The 18,554-nt window shown below is 45.5% G+C and overlaps 1 protein-coding gene across 1 annotated transcript in view; it reads right to left on the minus strand.

The window, feature by feature from the left end:
• The window catches only part of gal3st3 (galactose-3-O-sulfotransferase 3), a 31,717-nt gene extending 18,420 nt beyond the window's left edge, over positions 1-13,297 (minus strand). Inside the window, exon 1 of the mRNA XM_030121333.1 lies at positions 13,035-13,297. The gene's annotated coding sequence lies outside the window, so the exon portion shown is untranslated. The remainder of the gene's footprint in view (positions 1-13,034) is intronic.
• Between the last annotated feature and the right edge of the window lie 5,257 nt (positions 13,298-18,554).

The raw sequence follows: 18,554 nt of genomic DNA on the forward strand, positions 1-18,554 counted from the left end.
AATTTTCCTCCACATCACTTAAGATAAAAGGGGACGGCCCCACTTCATCAGCATGATAAAAAAAAAGGAAGATTTATGAGTCCAAACCTGCCAGCGTCTCCCAGAAACACTGTATATTTTTGTAAACTCCTACCAAAACCCCCTCCCACCCCCACATCCCCCCATCCGGAGCATCTCGAGCTGGAAGAGCTTTGATTCTGCTGCCACCGGAGCAGAGAATCCAGAAGAGCCGCCTGTGCGCCGCAATTAAGCCGAGACGCCGTCACGAGAGGAGACAGAGGGAACATTAAAGGCTCCTCGGCGGAATACGTACCGGCTTGTTTAAAGAAGCTTGTCGGCTTTCATCAGGCGAGCGGCGGACGCCTCTGAGGCGGACGGACGGACAAAGCGTCCGGCGGTCATTAGCATAACAAGAAAGGGAAGAGCAGTATGCAGATCGAATCCGGAGCGAGCGGGCCGGCGCCGCGGCGCAATTAGAGATGCAGTATCGGGAGCGTCAGAACGTGACCAATCAGAAAGAAAGAAGGAACTTTTAGCCAACTTTTCCATCTACTGAGCATGTGCAGAACAACTATCTGCGATGACAATGGAGTCGTGGCGTTAGAGAAAAGTCGCCTTGAAAACACAGGAAGAACATGCAAACGCCACACAGAAAGGTTTTTCCTGAGGAAATACTGAGGCAAGTTTTCAAAATCCAGGTTGCTCCTCTTAGAAAATCAGCAAAAACTACTGGAAAATGTCATTTTGATTGCATTATAGGTCAGGGTATTACATAGCAGCACTATCTAGGTATCTGGGTCATTGTGCTATCTTTTCCTTGGTCTGATATAAAGAAAGGCTCAATCATGTGAAGACGCCAACATCAAGCAGGACTTCTGGCCGCCTGCCTCGGCCGCACTCCTCATGGGAAAACAGATCATGGATTTTTCAAAACTTGTAAACACATCACAGATTTTATTTTTTTTCCCCCAAACTCGTTGGTGCGCGGCACAAAAAGCGCTCCCACACACTCTCTCGGCCAGCTTCACTCCCCTCCTGAAAGCATCCACTGTCATGATTGTACAAATACGCGAACCCGTGAATGAACCCACGCTGCGGCGGCGATGATGGGATTATAATAGCAGATTTAACAAAGGCTTTCCTCAGGGAATTTCAGTCCACAATTCTCCACAAACCAGACCTGTTGCACTGAAGGCTCAGTATTTATGCTTTTATCAGGGTTATTTTTCTGTTTGGCGCTAACAGGATGTGGCTCACTGGGAGAAGTAGGAGGGAGATCTCCACCCCTCTGGTCTACATACACCCTCCAACTCCCCCCCCCCTTCTGCTTAATTATTTATGCCCTGCACATTAAGTGAACCTCCTTCCCCAACAGATCAGTCAAAACACATCAAATAAATGTATTTCAGAATCTAAGTAAAGCTGGTCCGTGATAATCAGGCCCCGGTCACAAAACACAAATCATTCTTTTGACCAAAACAAAGATGGCGGCCTCCAGAGTGTCACGACTCCCAGTCCATATTTCAGTTTTAGAGGCCATATTGGTAGTTTTATAGTTGACAGTGGCCGTAATAAAAATCCAGCTTGGTGGTCTGTTCATGTTCTCCCAGTGTTATTGTTCCCTGCATGCATGTGTGTGTGAGATTTCATTACAAATACAATAGCATAACTCGCAGCTAGCTACACCGTTTTTTGGCATTTCTGCTGAAACGACAAAAACAGTCGAAACTGGCATTTTATTTTGAAACGTCTCCTACAAAGTTGCAGAAAACTGACCTGAATTAGACATATTTCACGCACTGAGAGTAAAACTCATGAGATTATCTCTGAACCAACACTGATGCTTCACACCGAGCAGCAAACTTTGGTCAAATGTCAGATTTCCTGTCTAGATCTATATTTAGATCTGGACTATAGGTCGGCCGTTAACGGTGATAACGTGCTGCGTTAACGGTGATAACGTGCTGCGTTAACGGTGATAACGTGCTGCGTTATCGCGAGAGTCTTATCACGCGAGAAAAAAAAATGTCACCGTTAATCTAATCTGTCCTGTGCCCCGAGCCCGAGAGTCGCACTGCGCTCCTGCTGACCGTCAAAAAAACACACACGCGCTTTTAGCGGTGAAACACGGTCCATTCCTCATTATTTGCCATATTGAACTCGGCCGAATTATCAGAAAAATCACGAGGAAAATGCTGGTATGAGGCACAAACTGAAATAAGGAGCACAAATATGAAGAAAATCAAAGTGAAACTTAAATCGCGAGTTTTGTCGGTGCAGCGTTTCGGCCAGCTGGGCGTTTTTCAGGCGCTGAAACCACGCAAAATAAAGTACATTTCCGTTCAACACACAATCTGGCTTAACAAAGGTAAGTATGAGGCACCATGCGGCGTGACTGAATTTAGGCTGTCTTGGAGATAGGATGAAGTTTGAGGAAGTGAGCGCTCATAAGAAACTTCTATTTTTCATCTGCCCTGTTATTTGTGGTGTGTGTGTGGTGTGTGTGTGTGTGTGTGTGTGTGTGTGTGTTGGGGGGCAATCTTGGTAAAGACTCGGTATTTTAAGCTATTATAAATCATATTTGATGAATTGTAAAATTATTTATGTAACACACACACACACATTTTGAATGGAATCGGCAGACTTCAAATGAGCCATTTTAATCGCGATTAATCGTGATTAACTCCAGGAGTGGGGTGCGATTAATCGCGATTAAAAAAATGAACCGTTGCCCAGCTCTAATCTGGACATATTGGCCCTGTTCCAGGAGTATTCCCACTTGTCCGTATCGTGACAAGCTGCCTCAGATCGGAGTCCAGTAACCCCTCAGCGCCCCATCTGGGCCCAAACCTTTGCTCTGATCTCATGGTGCGGTCCAGTTTCTGGCTCTCTGAGTGCAGTTTTCCCCGGTCGCACTCTTCACGATGATCTAGTGCTCAGAGTGCTGCTTCGGCTTCTCTCCTTATCCCGAACAGACCGACTGCACTCAGCAGTGAGTCACTACACCAACACAAGCTGCCCTGCAGCCTAATACATGGAAATCTCTTTCAAGACACCACATTGGCCATTTTCTCACATTCACTCCAGCGCTCCGGGCTGTATTTGAACTTTTCAAGCGAAGAACGTCACCTTTAAAGAGTGACCTTTCCTTAAAGTTTGGTGTGAATCCTGGTCAGGCCTTTCAACCAGATGAACAGAGTCTCTAAATCTGGAGCTGCGTTGGTATTTCAGGCACAGGAAACCGTACTGAGCGCTTCGCAAAACAGTTGAGAACACAAATTCACTCGCGGTGTAATCTTCATTACCCCCGATGGCCGAGTCCTAACCCTCGCCTGGCTTTACACCCACAGCGCCGCATTGACAAGCATAATGCGGACTAATGAGTCCAGCACAAATACCAAAGATCAATACAAAGTGGATCAATAGAACATCATGGTTAAAGACAAAAAAATCCCCGCAAGCAATTACAAAGCACTGGGAGAGGCGTCAACCTCATTTATTCCCAATTATAACTGGGTCAAACGGGTTTAATTGGGTGTCGCTCCTCTTGATTATAGCTAACGCGAGCAGCTCGCTCGTTGTTTATCACGCCGGTTGACTCTGGTTGCGTCTCCAGCGATAATTGAGAAATTTAAAAAAACAAATAAAGCGGAATATCGCAGCTGGTATTTGAGGGTAATGTGTAGAGTAATTAGTGCGAGGAGCAGGCGAAAAGGACGTCCAGTTTTGATTAAACCTGGCAAATGGAAGTCTTCTACCCGGCACTGCCAGCGAATATTAATGAAAAACAAACACAATCATTTAGGAGGAGTGGAATTTTAATTTTGTTGAAGTTGAAGAGAATTTTCTTTTTCCTGTTGGTGTAATCTGTTCTTGTCTTACAGACTCACGCCTCTCTGTTGTTTCTGTTGAAATGGTCGTTTTTGAAACGTTGCCGAGTAAATAAGGTCTAGAGGAAACACAGCTGCTGTAAACGACCGCTGGTTTTCGCGGCGTAAACGGACATTGTTTATTCTTGCCTCGTGCGCTTCCTTCGACGCAGCGTCTGCTGATAGTTTGTGTTTTACCCAGTTGCAGCAAACTAATGAGCCTCCAGGCAGTCGCCTGAAGAGGAGATGAGAAGCAACAGAGGTCTGGAAACCTGCAATCTCACCATTAAGCTTTTTAATTACTCCCTACCTGTCCGCTTCAACTTCAGCCAGAATCACCAATTATCTGTTTCTGCAGTTTCTGCAGAGAAAAAAGCCTTTTTTTCTCCATCTATCTGACCTGCAAAATCAGAACCGTTCCCAATTTATTCTCTGTTTCACCCTCTGAAAAAAGAAACTGCACTGTTGGAAACATGCTGCCATCGCCCATGTGGCTCTCTGCATGGGAGGTCAAAGGACAACAGGAAGTCCGCATTTTGCCGTCTGGACCGGGTCGGAGTCGGACCGGAGTCGGACCAGCGGTCTCCGAATTCCCGATTCTCCACAGAGCGCCTGTCCCGCTTTGTGTCGGGGCGACGCCTCCAGATAGCCGCAGTCTGAATAATTAAGCAGGACGGAACAATAAAGGCGCTGTTCACACAAGTTCTCCTCACTCTAAAAATGTCAGAAGCAGATGGCACGTCGCCTGCAGCTAAACTTTGGTGAGGAGCGAAGAGACGGCGAGAAGAAAAAAGGGGAGAGAGAGAGAGAGAGAGAGAGAGAGAGAGAGGCGGGAAAGGATGGAGAGGATGAAGAAGAGGGACGAGAGATGAGAACGATGTCGGGAAGGCTGCTGCCAGGATTTCCCTGGTTTTATTTCCACTGTGAGTTAAAGCAACGTCTCATAAACAAACAATGAATAAATGAATAAATAAATAAATAAATAAATAAATAAATAAATAAATAAATAAATAAATAAAGCAACTGTCTCACTGCAACAACTTGCAACTAGTTTGAGGCACGAATTATGCATGAATTAGTATTGAATCTATATGACACTGGATTGACATTCACGCCATTTGCATCCCGAAATGCCAATGAAAATGGAACCAGCGCTGCCGGATGAAGAAGACTCGTTTGTCTTTTCTTGCACTTTTCAAGAAGTGGAAACTACATCGAGAAGTTTTCAAGATGGGTTTGAAACATCTGCAGTAATTTATGTCAAAAAAAAAAAAAACATAAAAAAGCAAACTCCAGTGACATGTTTGCAAGTCGATGCACCTTATGCAAGGAAATCACCAACTCTACATCTACATCAGCCCAGTGAGACGAGACGTTCCCTGTGCATATCAGCAGATATTTTAATGATATGCTGCGTCACTGACGGCTCGACATACGGCCCGGGAACAAAGCAGGAGGAGACACCCGAGCCATTCAGCCGGCAGATGATCACACAGACGAGACGCAGGGAAAACATGGTCTAACTGAGAGGAAATCTGCGAACAGAGGGCCGGAGAAGCCGCCGAGGCAAGATGTGAATCAGATACAAAAGGACAGAAAAGTCGCTGTGGTTTAACTCTTCCGGCGCCGGCCGGCAGAGCTGCAGAGGATCGATGCAGCAGGATCGCAACTTTGTATGTCTAGAGTGAAAGCACCTGAGCAGACATGTGACCTTTCAGCTCCAGGAGAGTCCGTCTCAGCGCCGGTCCAGACAGAAGAGACGTTTATACCCAGAAGTGATGCAGACGGAGACGCTCACTGGGGGGGGTGGGGGGGGGGGGGGTGGGGTGGGGGGGGGGGGGGGGGGGGGGGGGGGGGGGGGGGGGGGTCAGGGGGGACGGCTGTGTATGACTGTAATCACACACTTCACACACCGGCTTCAGAATCTCAGTCTAACAGGAGGCCCGGGGACGAGACGGCGACAAGCGGCTGCAGGGGAGGCGCAGGACGGCAGCAGACTGAGATCCGGGCAGAAAAACTGTGTGGATAGTAAAAATCTGCTGGTCTGTCAGTGTGTGTGTATTTGTGTGTGTGTGTGTGTGTGTGTGTGTGTGTGTGTGTGTGTGTGTGTGCAGATAGCAATTATACTGTAGATATGCATGCATATCATTTGCTTGCACACCTGTATTTACTGAGCCTCCAAGCAGTACTGGCTCTCATTTGCATTGAACTCTCTGTGTGTGTGTCTGTTTGTGTGTGTGTTTATGAGGACCCAACTGTTTTAGAGCTTAAATGGGAACATTTTTTCAGTTTCAAATATTTTCACCCACAATTTGCCAGAAAATGTGGAACATCAGTCCCCTCCTCATCTCTTTGGTTACATTTGAAACCATCACAGTCTCTCATAGAAAAAGCTTCAGCTTGAAGCAGAATCTGCATGTCAAAAGTTTATTAAACTTTTTAACGTGCCAAAATCTTCTGGTTTTGGATTTGCCATAGTCTCTATTTGTATTTCTTTGCTTGTTTTGTCTGATAATTAGGAATCCAAATTGTAACTTTTCAGCACAGTGAACCCATGAAAGCAGAAAAACAACAGAAAAACCGGCGTTAATTACAGCTTCTGCGTTTGATGCCAGGGAGCCGGCAGGGCGAAAGGCTCAGTCGGATGTTTGAGTCCGACGCTCGGTTGTTTCAGGGCCTAGTAGGTTTGTTATGTGATTGATGGGGGTCCTCACATGTCTGGAAGTTCAGCCGCGTGTGTGTGAGTGTTTGAGTGTGTACCTGTCTGGGATCGTGCTGTTCGGACGCAGCCAGCATCTCTGTAATGGCCTGATAACGGAGACCCTCCAGCCAGAAAAAGGATTAATTAAAGGGGCCAGACGAGAATCCCCGAGGGGCGGGCGCCCTTCCACCCGGTAAACACCCGAATGTGAACACACATGCACACACACACACAGTGGTGTGGATGCAGAAAAACACTTGTGCAGATTCACAGGGACCACTGGCGAGTCCAGAGGAAACGCCTTCAGCCCTTCAGCAGGGCGTTTAACTCGCCTGCCGGCACATTACGGTGACTGTCAGCCCTAAAACTACCAAGTCCAGGAGGATCTGGACTGGAACCAGGACCAGGAGGATCTGGACAGGGAGTCATGATCCTCTAGGAGTGTGTATTGCAAGGGTCTCACGATATGATACGAATCGCGATCCTTGGGTCACGATACGATAATATCACGATATATCGTGATATTGCAATATTCTGTATAGTTAAGTCAAAAATAAAAATACAGACAGCACGAGTTCAGAGGGCAAATTGAGTTGAAAAGTAACTGATTTCAAACATTTCTCTTCTCCCTGAATGGTACAGTTAAAGTTTCACCACCTGCAGGGATTTAATCCACCAGAGCAGAGGTTCAGACGTCCTGCTGTTTTCACAGCACGTTACAACATCAATCAATATTTTCATTAAAAACCGATACTAAGAGCTGTTGAATCAATACTGTATTGGACAGCTGAGTATCAATATTTTTTGACATTCTAGAGGAAAACACTCTTCTTACTGTCCATCTACTGAGCATGTGCAGAAGAACTGTTGACTCCGGCCGCGGTGCCCTAGCAGCGTTTTCAAACAATTGCATTTTCAGAGCAACTTTGTCGTGTAAATGGGCTCCAAAACGAAGTTTTTCATTTCACGTGAAATCATAGTGGTTTAAACGGTGCCTGAGTGAAGTGCTATTAAAGTATTGGCAATATTGACTTTCACCTTGAAAAGCCGGAGGGTCGATATCCTGCATCAACAGGCCGGGAAGCGTCATGACTGCTAAACAGGTTATTCATCGATTTAATTCATTTTCAACACGATAAATTGCTCGAATGATCATTTATGCTGAGAAAAGAAATATCCAGTGAGGTTTTATTCAAAATATGGTCACTTTAAGGTAAAATCTTAGAAGACCAGCATGCCTCATGAAGAGATCGCCGCTCAGCATGTCTCAGTATTTCACCGTCCTGCTCGCAGGCTATCCAGTAAAAAGTAATACGACGAAATCTAATAAAAGGGGAAGCTCTATTGAAGACTTTCTTCAGAGGTCTTCATCTATTTTACAAGCTTCACTGCGAGGAGAGAAGAGAGAGACAGAATATTAAAACCTGAACAGAAACCAAGAAGTCCCTCATCACACGCCTCGCCTCCTTTAAAATGTCAGCGCCGTCGCCGGAGCGTCCAGCCGAGAACTTTCTGATGAAACCCTTCAATGGAGCCGGCGCTGAAAAGCGATCTTCGGTTTAAGTATCTGGTTTTGTGCGAGGCTTTCTATAGATCGGCGTATCGAGTGGCGGGCCGGAGCCGATAGCCGCCGCTGACCGGCCTTGTTTCTCCTCCTGGAGGACGGAGCTTTGTTTGACGTCTCTATGGCCTCGGAAGGTGGGGGGGTTACGTTACCGCGGGGGGTCGTGGGAACCGCAGGGGGGACGGCGGCGGCGGCGGGACGTAAAACGCCACGATCAGACCTCGTGTCATTTCAAAGCGAACGGAACGACAACAAGCAGGAAGATTAGAAACCAATTTAAAAACTGTAAACACGACATCTGGTACGTGTTCATGCCAGCAGTTCCCTCTAATCCCATTTGAAGCAATAATCGGATTACAGACGGAGTTATGTAAAACCGTAATCAGATTATCTTAATCAGAATCATAACTTGGGTCGGTTGAGAGAAGACTTTCACCGCAAGCTCCACTTAGCCGCTCTTCAATCAGAGTTTCCCCCCCCCGGGGAGCTCAGAGCACTTTGCAGACAGCGCCGCCTCGCTCGCTGCCGCTAATGAAGATCACGTGAGCGCTCGTACGTGCACCCCGGGGTCGCCAACCATCGAGCGTTATTAAGTCGGAGATGTTGACCGCGGAACGTCAGAAACCAAACAGGTCCGGATTTCCCGAAAATGTAGAATCTGTCTGGCGTTTTCCCTTCATTTCAAGTGTTAATTCAATCAGAAATAATCCATGAGGAGGAGCACAGAGGTCAAAGGTCATTCAATCCACTGTCCTTTCCTCACATTTACTGGAATATTAATATTCAGTTTGGAACTAAAATGAAAAGAAACATGAGTTGATTTTTTTTAACTCTTAAACCCTTTGTAATTCGGACTTCAGGGTTGTTAAATTAATATCAATCCTTCAAATTAATGTCTGTTTTTAATGGGTTTACGGGTGAAAGTTATAATTTAATCTCAAGATCTAATCATCACTTATATCTGGTTTCACTAAACATCTAAATCTATTATCTCTAAATCTATTACCTCGTCCCCATCATGACAAAAGCAGGATTATAATTAGTAATTTAGAAAATGAATTAAATCAATGTTGACTAAAATTAGACTGAGAAATCATACGATGGAGTAAAAGAGAGGCCAAAAAGTTGGCTTGCCCTCGCTTCTCAATCAATTTTTAGTATTTCATTGATTTGAATCATGGAATTCATGTTACTATTCAGAGTGAAATCACCTCCAAGCTTTCATTTATGGTGATATTTTATTAGAAATGTGAGGAGCAGAGAGTCTCGCCAAGGTCAGAGTTTATGTGAGGATCGGAGGGACGCTCCCTGCAACAAGCTCCGTTCGACAACAACAACAACAACAGCAACAACAACAGCAACAACAGCCGGACTGAGACGCTTTCAGTATTAATAATAAATAATGCATTTTCGTGTTGTGCGGAAGCGCAGGATCATCCAGATACACGAGTCTGCTCCCATAATCTTCCAGCCCAGACCATTTTAATCCCGGGTCTGCTGGAATCTGCCCGCCGGACGCCGACAAGTAGATGAAATCGTTCGCACCAAGGGCAGCGTCCTGGAGCCGGGCCCGGGCCTCGTCCAAACCCCCGTCCATCTGTCTGCGGCGGGAGCCCTCCTCACTTCTGACACGGGATGAAAACCACTTTGCCGTGTGCAAACATTTTCAGGTCCTTTCTCCTCTGCGGCAAATCACCGGCGCCTCTTATTCAATCAATTCCACCCAATAACGGGCGGCGGCGACGAGGGCTCGTTTTCCACGTCGCGCCCCGCCTTGTTTGTATGCGTCACCTCTACTGTCACCTCCAGCGCCGCCGCCGTGCGTGCGCGCACATCGGAATCAATTCGATCGGGGGCCACAATGAGGAGAAAACGCACCTTTGCACCAATACATCAACCTGGCAGGAAGTTGGCTCGTCTTCAAGGTTCTGGTGCGTGAACGGATATTTATCACCGAGGCGGGGCCCTAAATCTGATACATGCGGGCTTTACGGGGACGAAAGGAAAGATAAGGAGAGTCTCTGGACTTGAGGGGTGAGGGTCGGGTTGAGGCCAAGGAGAGCGAGCATGAAATTAAAGGAACGTTCCAACGTTTCGCTTCTCTATGAATAAGTTAAACGCTGCGATTGATCTGAAGCCTCGTGCGCGCACGTGCGCGTGCACAGCGCTCATGGTTTTACATGAAGACCTGCTCATGTGATCTCGACAGGGGATCGAGTGAGTGTGTGAGAGTGTGTGTGTGTGTGTGTGCTGCTTCCAGAGGTTTGTTAACATGGAGCATTAATCTTGCTTAGGCTCACTTCCACGTGTTGTGCAATACGTTCAAACACACACACACACACACACACACACACACACACACACACACACACATACACACACTCTCTCTCTGCGGTGAGCTGAGATGCCCACAAGTAAATTTTTAATCACAGGCTCTTTAATCACTCAGGCTCTCCGTCCATCTTAAACAGCAGTCACGACCTCCACTAATACACATCAAGAGGACCTGCTGATGCCGCCGCCGCCGCCGCCGAACATGTGCACCCATACAGCTCTGGCTGTCAGATGGGGGGAGAGGCAACACACACCATCTGTGCTCCTGTCTGATTTCCGCTGCTTCACTGCCTTTTTTTCTTTTCCTTCAGTGTTACTTTTGTTGTTAAAATCTGCAAAAATTCGACCGTCTTCTTCCCATAAATACGCCACCTGGAGGGTTTCGGCTCCTTAAGGATCCACGACAAGGATTCCAAGAGAAAACGCTAAACTTTCGTGGAGTTTTGGGCTCCAAAAGTGGAACTTTTTGAAAACACTTGGGTTCCTTCATCACGACTCCCAGTCCAGTCCAGATCCTCCTGGTCCTGGTCCGGGTTCCAGTCCAGATCGTAATTATGATCCAACTCCATACAAATGTCCATTTTCTCCCACTCTTACTCTCTGTATGGTTTCTTTGCCAAAACGACCAACAGCACCACCTCCTGGCCTGGCATAGAAATACATCGTTTTCAGTGTTTCTGTCGTTTACACAATGTTGTCGTGTAAACGCAAAACTTTTCTGAAATGAAAATGTAAAGAGGTGATTTTTCACTTGAAACGAGGGGTAATCGAGGCCTCAGGCTTTAAAGGGTCTGGAGTTAAACAACTACAGAGAATTAAACCAATTCTGACATTTTTTAAGGTTAAAACGATCACAGATGAGCTGATAGATGAATAACTTTTCTATGGTGTTGATTTAATTCCTCCTCTTTGGGTTTCTCTTGCTCAGAGGCACTTGGGCCTCCCCCACTCTGTCTCCTGACCCTGTAAACCTTCTCGGAAACGCCTCCAAACAGCCCGACTGTGGACCGCAGCGACATATCTGAGCGTTCTCCCTTCCTGAGAAGCGGTAAACAGTGCCGCTTCTTTGGCCGGCGGCCCGAGAATCCGCAGTCTTCGGGGGATGGCGTGCAGCGAGCGCCGCGGCGCCGTACATCACCGTCCAGTACTGTATAAATAAACTCCTTTCTGGGAGCGCCGGCCTTTAAAGGGCGACCTCGGTCTGAAAAGGCTCCCGTGATGAAGTTTAACGTGGCCGCGCAGTCAATCTCAGTCAGCGGCACACACTCTATCATACTGACTTTCTGAGCGCGAGTGTGTGAATGTGTGTGTATGTGACTCACTTATTTACCCCCACCTCTTCACTTCTTGCCTCCATTGTTATTCTCTTGCAAACAGGAAATTAACGGAGGAACCTTTTCCGGTCTGTGTTTAGTAAACGACTTGTGGCAAAATGTTTAAATAAGTCCACAATTACACGTTTTCAAATGAGAACATGTAGTTTTTTTTTGTGTTTAAAGTTTCATGATAGGCGTTTTCAGAGAAAAACTATAATCTTCTGAAACTCCTTTGGTCCACGGACCTTATGTTTGACACCCCTGACTTTAATTCTGGAGATGTGTCATAATGAGCCTGAAACTCTCCCTCTCCAACATCCCACTCCACTTTTATCCCTTTATTCCACACTTTCCTACTAATTGCCGGTAATTATGTGAGTTTAAAGGCGAATTTAGAAACCACTGACCTCAGATCAGCAGAGGTTCAGCCTGCAAACACACATCTGGATGGATGATGGATTCACAAAAATGTCTGATTGAAGAATCCAGACTGAGAAAAAAAAGAAAAACAAACTTAAAGCAACTTGGCAGCAACGCAATCATGTGATGGGACCAAGCCTCCACGCTATATTTAATAAAGCAGCAGATATAAATAGAGGGGAGTTCATTGTCGCGCTCCTCTCCAACAAAAGGCTTCACCTTAATAATAATCTCGCGCGGTTAATCTCCGGCGCGCGCGCTTTAATGAATCTGCCGGCGAAAGGTGTTTCACACCCTCTCTAATCTGATTGAGCGGGACCGAATCAATCATCCCGACAAGCCTCAAGGAGACGCTCCGGATGAACCGTCCCTCATCACGCGCGCGCGCGCACGCACGATTCTTGCTACAGGACATAAACAACAACAAAATCTCCTCAAGAGGTCTCACGCCACCAAATGTGGAGCAGGAGAGATTAGATTTTTTTTTTTTTTTTAGGATGAAATCACCCCGAATGACACACACACACACACACACACACACACACACACACATGTCGGCTGTGGATGCGCGCGTGTGTGTGGAGAGAAAGTGTCAGCAGGATCCTCGTGATTAAATCGGAAGGAGCGCGTCGGTGCGTGCGTAAAAATAATAATTAAAAAAAGAAATAAATAAAGAAAGGAAAGCGGTAAACGGGGCAGCGGGAGGCGGGGGAGGGCAGCCCCCCCCCCCCCCCCCCCCCCCCCCGGTTTTCCTTTCTGTTTCCAGCCCTGAGCGGGATTCCAGCGGCCATGGAGGACCGGGGATGCTGCTCCGGCGCACCGACACCCACCTCTGTCATCCCGGAGCGGCGACGCGGCGTGAGGCTCGGCGGCGGCGGCGGTTCGTCCCCCCGCCAGACGGGGCTGCGTGTCCCGGTCGGTCAGCCCGCTGCTCCCGCCGCTCCTCGCGCGTCTTCTTCTTCCTCCTCCTCCTCCTCCTCTTCTTCTTTATTTGACAGAAAAAGCCTCGCCTCCGGGCTGCTTCACGCGCTGCGCAGGTTTGGTGGTTGTTCAGGTGTCGCAGTCGGTGAGGCGGAGGAGCCGCTGTCTGCCTGTCCGCCTGTCCGCCTGTCTCTCTGACTGACTGGCTGGCTGTCAGCCTCACCGCGGCTCCGCGTGCTCCAAACGGGGGACGGAAGGTGGTCTCTCTCTCTCTCTCTCTCTCTCTCTCTCTCTCTCTCTCTCTCTCTCTCTCTCTCTCTCTCTCTCTCTCTCTCTCTCTCTCTCTCTCTCTCTCTCTCTCTCTCTCTCTCAAGGATGCGAATTGCGCGCGCGCGCACACGCGCGCCAGGCGACCCCATATGGTCCAGTCACGCAACGTTTTTGCTCATTTTCACGTCAGTTTCTCCATAATTAGTCCGACTTTTTTTTCATCCCGCGGAACTTTCTGCGCATTTTCTCTGGATTTTTTGCATATTTCCTAAAATTACTTCCACGTCCTGTCTATTTCTAACAATTTAGCGCAAATTTCTGCTTATTTTACGTATATTTCTAACAATTTAGTGCAAATTTCTGCTTATTTTACGTCAATTTCTGCACATTCAGTCCAACTTTCTTTAATTTCCTGAAACTTTCTGCACATTTTTGAGTATTTTTTTGCGTAAACTCGCTACACGTCCTGTCTACTTTCTAATCAATTTCTTGTAAATTTTTTGCAAAATTTAAATCAATTTATGCTTTTTACACATTTTGTCTATTCATCCACAGCTAATTTGTCCACCCATTCATACATATAGTCAACAATTTTGCTTATTTCATATCCATTCGTTCACATTTACGCTCCTTCTAAAGTTATAGCTACAGTATATATGGACATTTAATATCTATTTCTGCACATTCAGCTCAACTTTTCTGCACATTTTTTAAAAATAATTTTAGGAAAATTGTGTGCATTGGTCTAACCTCCTCCCATGTCTTGTCTCGTAAATTAACCATAACTTTCTGCTATGAGATTAAGTCCATTTATGCACATTTGTGGCTATGAGCCACATTTAGCAAATTGTGTGTCTATTTCTGCACATTGAATGTATTTCTCGTCATATCTAATGTGTATATCTAAACCTTTAGTTTGAGTTCCTGTTAAGTTTATATCGCTCATTTATATATTCAAGATTTTTGCTCATTTTAACTACATTTACTTCAATTTTCTTTGGACTTTACCTGTTTTTTGCACATTTAATGTAACTTTCTGTTAGTTTTACACCCATTTCTCCACATTTGGTGCAACACATGCAAATTTGATATTATTCTGCAAATTTATGTATCTCTACATATCTAATGTGGGTTTCTGCACATTAATTCAAGTGTCTATGGCATTAATATCTATTATATTAAGTGCAACATTTTGTAAGTTTGATGTCTATTTCTGCACATTTAGTCTGTCTTTCTGTGCAACTAATGTGTATTTCTGCCATATTAGTTGAAGTTTCGGCTGAGCTAATATGAACTTTGTCAGTACTTTGCCCATTCCATGTTCGTTCCTGAAATTTCATGCATATATCTGCATTTTTAGTGTAACTTTCCGCACATTTTATATCTATTTCTGCACATTTAGTTAAAATATCTTCATGTTTTGTCTCTTTTTGCACATTAAATGTAACTTTCCGGAATGCTGATATCTTTTTTGCAAATTTTTTCATTTTTAATGTTCATTTTTTGCTTTTTCAGTGCAATTTTCTTTTTAATGTATTTGTATGCCTACTCATTGAGACAGTATTTGTGTAAATGTAGCTTGACTTTCTGCACTGTTTCTGCACATTTACATAAACTCTGAGCTCAGACTTACTCAACTTTTTTGCCACACCAGCACATTTCATGCTCAGATGAGCAAACGCAGTAATTTGCGATGGAAATATTGCTGTAATACTCCCCAGTATGACATGTCGCAGTCACCTTTTATGACTTGTGTCCTGCAGTTGCTGTTATTTTTTCCTCTGGCTCCGGTACAGAAGCAGCTGTCATGCCTGCGAAGCTCATTTAAATCTGAACTGGAACCTGACAGAGCGCTGATATGTAAATCTGCAGCAAACAGGGACGCATTTAGTCATTCATGGGCCGCAGGCAAATCCAGGAACGGGGCCTCGCTCATGCATTATTCGCATCCTTTTCATAACAAAAGAGTGTTTGGTAATGCCGAGGTTGCTAATTGCCATGGATGCAAGCGTTTACCTTGTTATTTTTCCACTATTTGAACACCCAAGCGGTTCCCCCGGAGCACCCAGAGCTGGTTCTGGGTTCTGATCTTCACTGTAAGGATCACTTCACCCATCATTAGCAATACTCGTCAGACTCTGAAAGCCGCCAGTTCCCCAAATTGAAACACACTCTTGTTTGTGGCGTCCCACAGGCACGAGACACAGAAGCATTTTCTGATCCGATGATCTGTTCGCTCCACAATGACGAGAAATGAAAAATTCATCGGTTTTATGATGCGACGGAGTTGGGTTCACACCGAAAATATTAAAATCACGGAGGGAACCTTTTCATTTCGGTTGGTGCGTCCTATTCATGAAGCTGCGCTGCTCATAACCTGATGAGGAACATGAGGTTGGATCAGACGGTCATGAGACCAGCTGATGTTACGCTGTTGCAACAGTCATACCGTGCATGTTTACATACTTCAAGCACACAAAAAATACAGCCCTGATGAAAGTGCTAATTCAGCAGTCGATGTAAAACTGCAGTTTCTGCAAACCCCCAGTACGCGTAAAAAATATTCAGAAGTGAAAATTGACCTTTTCCTCCTTCCTTTTACTTCAAGTTTCTGCTATCTATTGATGTATTGCTCTATCCATTTATCATAATCCTGAGCAATGTGGAATTCTGAGTGTGGAAAAAAAACTTGAACAAAGAAAAACTTAATCTAAGCAAACAAAAAACAGTTCTGAGCTCAAACAAATATTTTTATATTTAGATCTGTGTACGATAACGCTGCTTTTCACTCAGTTTTGTCACTTGCTTATTCTCAGATCGACACGCTCGCTGCGTCTTTCTAACTTGACTGCTTTCACACTCGCTCCACTTGGCGCAGAATAGATTTTTGTTAGCTTCAGATTAAGTTTTCCTTTGTTCATTTTATTTTTCTAATGTGTTCTTCACTCAGTATTGTGGCACAAATATATATTTTCCATGTACAAGTACGAATATGGGACCTGATATCAGTGCGTCTGTCTATAGACGATGCTCGTAGCGTAAGCCATTTCAAAAAAGTTGCGTTTTCAGTGGCTCTGAGCATCGTTATGGTGTAAACAGACACCTGGAATCGCAACAAAAGTTTTGCATTTTCACTTGAAAATGTTTCCGTAGTTTTCATCTGAACTTCAGGTTCTCTGGCTCCACTGCTGTTAAATTGTATTCTGGAGAGATTTTCACCTTGAAAGTCAGGTAATGTTTAAGGACAATGGCTTTAATAACTGGTCCTGTTGTTTTTATTAAAAAAAAAAAACACTTGAGGGTCAAAGCAGTCTGTGCTTCAGACTGTTAAAAACATGGAGCGTGATAAGGATGTTATGATGAATGACCTGTTTTCCCCCGGCATTTATCTTAAAGTAGGAATTCAGAAGGAGGACGTCTTGACCTCTTCTGCTAACTTCTGAAACTTATGCAGGCAGGCCCCAGTTTTTTAATGGTTTCACTTTTGAATCCTCCTGCTGGATAGCAATGCATTGCTAATTTGCTCCAGTGTCCCTTTTTTTAATGGTCTCCTTCCTGGACGCCTCGGGGGACCGAGGGAACCGTCACCACTCCGCTGATTGTTCTGATCTCGTCTCGTCTCCCCAGCCGGCTCTATGCTAACAAGATCTTTTTTAAAAATGCATATGGTTTCTGACGAGGCGTCTGTCCCCGCTCCAGACCGAGTTTCTGGTATCAGACTCATCTACATTCAGCTCGACTGTGCTCTACATGGCAGATTAATTTGGGGCTCTGCTGAATCCCACTCTCTGTTGTTTCCCCGGCGCCTCGTGGTGACTTACTGCTACGCCATAACAACTTTTGAAGGGCTTTACCCGCCTTTGTAGTTGTTATATTTTCCATAATTTCATACTTTACTGAGAAACTTCCAGTCCAGACTAATAATGAGCGGCTGAATTTTTTAGTTGGTGACTTTATTGTGCTTTCCGGCTTCTTCTTTTTTTTTTTACCCTGCTGTTAAACCCCAGTAGTTTTTGATCATACATCAGCGCTGCCTTCCTGCGGGAGTCGGCCGTGTTTTTCCACGGGAGATGAGGACGCTCGCTGGACGGTGACGGACAGCTTGAGTAACGATCTGGACTTCAGGGGTGTAATGATTTAATGAGCTATTGTGTTGGGGTCCTGGCACTTCTGCTGCCTCCATATGGAGTTATTATTCCCGGGAAGAGCGCCGGACTTTGATTAGGCGACGCTTGCCTCATCTTCCTATCGATCCTGCCCCCGTGACGAGCCGCGGAGTTTGTCCATAGCTTGTTAAACACGCACCGCCGGTATCATAACTCATAGTTTTTCTGCTGGTTTGTGGGTCAGCAATAAGGCCTGACACCTCGGTGCTGAGTGGACAGGATGTCCTCTGATTGATGGCCTCCTTTTTCTGCTTATTTGTGCTTAATTAGATTTAGGAGGAAGAAAAGTATCTATGAAAAACATATCTATCTTGCTGTCTTTCCAAAAGCTCCACCTTGGGAGCTGTTTTCAAAAAAAGTTGTCACGGAAGTTTTGGATTTTCACCTGAGATCTTTGTCTTGTAGCCTGACTCCGAGCCGTGCCGAGTTTTTTTGGATTTTTAATAAAGCGTGCTGAAGTTTGCAGAGCCTGAAAATAAAAAAAAAAAAAACAGGCTTTTACCGGCATCTGTCAAAATGAATAACAGATATTTATGCAAATCTAAAACCAAATCAAACACAAAATCATTGCTGGTATTTTTTGTTCAGCACAAAATCCAATATTTTTGGACATTTTTTTCCTTTCAACTTGTCAATGTTTTGTCAAAAGATGTTGAATCAAATATAGATGTTTCCAAGGTTTAATCGTCTTAGTCACACTTAGAAGAGGGAAACTCGTTTCTGACTCAGCCCCTCTTCCGCCCATCGTCGGGACCTTGAAGCTTCATTTGCTCATCTGGATGGATCGTCTACGTCGGTTTCTCGGCAGCACCACCCAGTCCAGAGCAGAGTGTCAGTCAGAACGCCGTGAGAGCGTCACCGCCACCGCCACCGCTGTTTTTCCACATGACTGAGAAAGAGGCCCGGACAAAGTCACAGCTTTTATAAACATGGCCCCGGCTCTCTGGAAGGCGGAAGGCGGGTGGAGGGGGAGGGTGGGGGCTCCGCTGTCCG

The sequence above is a fragment of the Salarias fasciatus genome, chromosome 3, assembly GCF_902148845.1.
Source record: "Salarias fasciatus chromosome 3, fSalaFa1.1, whole genome shotgun sequence".
Taxonomy (NCBI): domain Eukaryota; kingdom Metazoa; phylum Chordata; class Actinopteri; order Blenniiformes; family Blenniidae; genus Salarias; species Salarias fasciatus.